Source organism: Carlito syrichta, unplaced genomic scaffold, assembly GCF_000164805.1.
Source record: "Carlito syrichta isolate Samal-C Ts95f unplaced genomic scaffold, Tarsius_syrichta-2.0.1 Scaffold131961, whole genome shotgun sequence".
NCBI lineage: Eukaryota > Metazoa > Chordata > Mammalia > Primates > Tarsiidae > Carlito > Carlito syrichta.
Genome location: NW_007076057.1, coordinates 61,428 through 66,429, shown reverse-complemented (window position 1 = coordinate 66,429; position 5,002 = coordinate 61,428).

The window sequence follows — 5,002 nt, the reverse complement described above, 5'->3', positions numbered from 1 at the left end:
CTTCTCAGAGCACACTGGAATCAAAATAAGTATCACCACCAATAAGATCCCCCCAAAACACACAAAGACATGGACACTAAACAACATTCTCTTGAACAACTTCTGGATCACCATGGAAATCAAGACAGAAATAAAAATATTCATGAAAACTAATGAAAACAAAGACACATCTAATCAGAATCTCTAGGATGCCATAAAATCAGTGTTAAGAGGAAAATTCATAGCATTGCAGGCATAAATCAAGAAAACAGAAAGATCACAAGTAGTAAGCCTAATGCCACACCTAAGGGAACTCAAAAGGCAAGATCACCTAAATCCTAACTTCAGCAAAAGAATCCAGATCACCAAGATAAAGTCACAACTGGAGGACACAGAAGACCAAAAATATCATAGAAAAAAATCATCAAGACAAAAAGCTGATTCTTTGAGAGGATAAAATACATTGATGGACCCCTGGCTAGATGGACTTAAAAAAAAGAGAGAAAGCCCCAGCTAGCACAATCAGAAATGTAAAAGGCAAAGTCACAACTGACCCTGAAGAAACTCAAAAGATCATCAGAGATTACTATAAAAACCTGTATGCAAATAAAATAGAAAATCTAAAGGAAATGGAGCACTTTCTGACATCACACTACTGCCTAAGGTTGAAACAAGAAGGAATTGAAACTCTAAAAAGATCAGTAACAATCCAGGAAATCAACTCAGTCATAAGAAATCTACCCACCAAAAAATGTCCCAGACCTGAGATGGCTTCCCAGCTGAATTCCACAAGACATACAAAGAAAAGCTGACACTAATCTTATTGAAAGTATTCCAGGCAATCGAAAAAGACTGAAAGTTCCCCAACTCATTTTATGAAGCCAACATCATACTGATACCCAAGCCTTGCAAAGACCCAACAAGGAAAGGTAATTGCAGACCAATCTTGATGAACACAGATACAAACATCTTAAACAAGATTCTAGGAAATAGGATCTAACATCACATTTCAAGAATCATCCATCATAACCAGGTAGGCTTCATTTCAGGGATGCAGGGCTGGTTCAGCATATTAACAGATGTAAAACCAAGAACCACATTATTATATCATTTGATGCAGAAAAAACTATCAACAAAATCCAAAATTCCTTCTTGATAAAAAAAAAAAAAAAAGGCTTGAGCACCTAGGCATGAAAGGAACATTCCTCAACACAGTAAGAGCCATCTATGATAACCCACAGCCAACATTTTGCTCAATGGGCAGAAATTGGAAGCATTCCCCCCAAGAATGGGAACAAGACAAGGATGCCCACTCTCACCCCTCCTGTTCAACACAATGTTGGAAGTCCTAGTCAGAGCAATCAGGCAAGAGAAGGAAATAAAGAATATTCAAATAGGAAAAGAGGAAGTGAAGCTATTCCTCTTTGTAGACAATATGATTCTCTATCTTAAAAACTGTAGGGAATCTTTCAAAAGTCTTCTCACACTGATAATTGACTTTGATAAGGTCTCAGGGTAAAAAATAAATGTGTCAAATATAATGGCATATCTATACACCAACAACAAACAGACAGAGAACCAAATACGAAAGCACAATACCATTCACATTAGCCACACACACACATAAAAGAAATACCTTGGCATCTACCTAATCAGAGAAGTGAAAGATTTTTACAAGGACTACAAAGCGCTGCTCAAAGAAATCAAGGATAACACAAACAAATGGAAAAACATTCCTTGCTCATGGATTGGAAGAATCAATATGTCAAGGTGTTCATTCTACCCAAGGCAATCTAGAGATTCAATGCAATACCCATCAAATAACCAATATCATTCTTCTCAGACCTGGAAACAACAATACAGAAATTCATATGGAAACAAAAAAGACCATGAATAGCCAAAAAAAATTCTCAGCAAAAGGAACGAAGTGGGAAGTATCACACTTCCAGATTTTAAACTTTACTTCAAGGCTACAGTAACCAAAACAACCTGGTATTGGTACAAGAATAGGCACATAAACCATTGGAACTGGACAAAGATTCTAAAAGCAAAAACTTGGTCTCTCAACCAACTCATCTTCGACAAAGCCACCAATAACAATCACCAGGGAATGGAGAACATATTTAGCAAGTGTTGCTGGGAAAACTGGCTGACCACATGCAAAAGAATGAAACTGTACCCCTACCTATCACCATATACAAAAATCAACTCAAAATGGATCAAAGACCTAAGTGTAAAACCTCAAACTATAAGAATCCTATAAGAAAATATAGGAAACACCCTTATATGCATTGGAGTAGGCAACAAATTATTGACCAAGTCCTGATAAGCAAATGCCATAAAAGCTAAGATAGACATGTGGGACCTCATCAATCTTAAAAACTTAAGCAGAAGAAACCATCAAGAGAGTGGGAGACAACCCACAGAATGGGAAAAAATATTTGCTAATTTTGTATCTGACAAAGGTCTAACATCCTGGATCTACAGGGAACTCAAATGAGCTGAAAGGGATAAAATAAACAACCCCATTAAAAAGTGGGCAAAGGACATGAATACACACTTTTTAAAAATTAATTAATTATTCATTTATTCGTTCATTTGTTTACTTTAAAGATGTAGGGTACAAGTCAGGATTGGGTACATAAGTGCTTTACATGCAAGGTGAAATTTGGGCTTCCCATTGGACCTCACGTCTTCTGGATTAGGAACAGACACTCTTATTGATTTTATATGCCCCCACCTCCCTTCCTCCTCTGGCAGTGTCCCATTACTGCCAATCCCATTCTTGTAGTTTTATGCTAGATGTTCAGGGTCCACTTATGAGTGAGAACATGTGGTACTCAGTTCTTTGTTTCTGTGATAGATCATTGAGTATGACAGACTCTAAATCCATCCAAGTTGCTGTGAAGTCCATAATTTTGTCCTTCTTTATTGCTGCATAATGTTCCATCATGTATATTCACCACATTTTTTTATCCAGTCCACTTTCAATGGGCAGCATGGTTGGTTCCATGTTTTTGCTATTGTGAAAAGTACTGCAATAAATACTTTTAAAAGAAGATATACAAGCAGTTAACAGATGCATGAAAAAATGCTCAACCTCGCTAATCATCATAGAAATGGAAATTAAAACTTCATTGAGATACCACCCAACTCCAGTAAGGATGGTCATCATTAATAAATCAAAAACAACAGATGCAGGTATGGAGAAAAGCAAATGCTTCTACATTGTTGTAAGCTAGCTCAATCCCTATGGAAAGCAGTGTGGCAATTACTAAAAGAACTAGAAATTGACCTTCCACCTGATCCAGCAATCCTTCTCCTGGGACTATAACCAGAGGAATATAAATCATTCTACCAAACAAACACCTGCACATGCATGTTTACTGTCGCACTATTCACAATAGTACAAACATAGAACCTACCATGCTGTCCATCAAAAGTGGACTGGATAAAGAAAATGTGATACATATACTTGATAAAGTACTAAGCAGCCATAAAGAAGAACAAAACAATGGACATCACAGCAAATCAAATGGAGTTGGAGACCATCATATTTATTGATATATCACAGAAACAAAGAACTGAATACCACATGTTCTCACTCATAAGTGAGACCTGAACATTACTCACATTAGATAAGGGAGGGATCAGCAGTCACTAGGCATTGCTACGGGAGGGAGTCAGGGAGGGAGGGGAGGCATGTAACACAAAAGTTACCTTGTCCCAACCAGGAGATGTGAGGGTCAGTTGGAGACCCAAACTTCAACTGCCTGCAGCCTACTTGGGTAGTTAATCCTTACTTGTACCCATATCTCTATAACAATTTTTTAAAAAGACATACAAATAAATGGCCAACAAGTCTATGAGAAAAATTCCCAACATCACCAGTTATCAGGGAAATTCAAATCATACCACAGTGAGATATCATCTCACCCCATTAGTATGGCTATTATCAAAAAAGACAAAAAGTAGCAAACGTTGGCAAGGATGTGGAAAAAGGGAAACTCTTATACTGTTTGTAGGAATGCAAATTAGTATAGCCTTTACGAAAAACAGTAAGGAAGTTCTCCAAAAGGCTAAAAATAGAATTTTCATATGATCCTTCATCCTGCTACTGCGTACATATGCAAAAGAAAGAAAATTAGTATGTCCAAGAGATATCTTCACTTCCATATTTATTACAGCACTATTCACATTAGCCAAAATATGTAATCAAGCTAAGCCGCTATCAACAGACTACTAGATAAAGAAGATGCACTATATATACACAAAGAAAGACTATTCATCCATTAAAAAAAAAAGAATTAAATTCTGTCATTCATGGCAACATGGATGAACTTGAAGGATATTTTGTTAAGTGAAATAAGTCAGGCACAGAAAAATAAATATCACATATTCTGGAAGCAAAAAGAAAAAACAACTTAACAACAACAAGCAGGCAGAGATCCAATCAAAAAGCACAATTTCATTCAAAATAGTCACACACAAAAATGCAATACCTCGGCATCTTCCTAACCAGAGAAGTAAAAAAGACCTTTACAATGAGAACTACAAAACACTGCTCAAAGAAATCCAAGAAGACAGAAACAAAAGGGAAAATAATCCATGCTCATGGATAGGAAGAATCAACATTGTTAAAATGTCCATCCTACCAAAGGCAGTCTACAGATACAATGCAATACCCATTAAATTACCAACATCATTCTTCTCAGACCTGGAAATGACAATAGAGAAATTCATATGGAAACATAAACAACCACGAATAACCAAAACAATCCTTAGCAAACGAAAGAAAGCAGGGGATATAACACTTCCAGACTTCAAACTTTACTATAAGTCTGCAGTAATCAAAACAGCCTGGTATTGGTACAAGAACAGGCATATAGACCAATGGAACAGGACAGAGATTCCAGAAGCAAAGCCTCAATTTCTCAACCAACTCATCTTTGACAAAACCTCCAACAACAACCACTGGGGAGAGGAGAACCTATTTAGTAAATGGTGCTGGGAAAACTGGCTG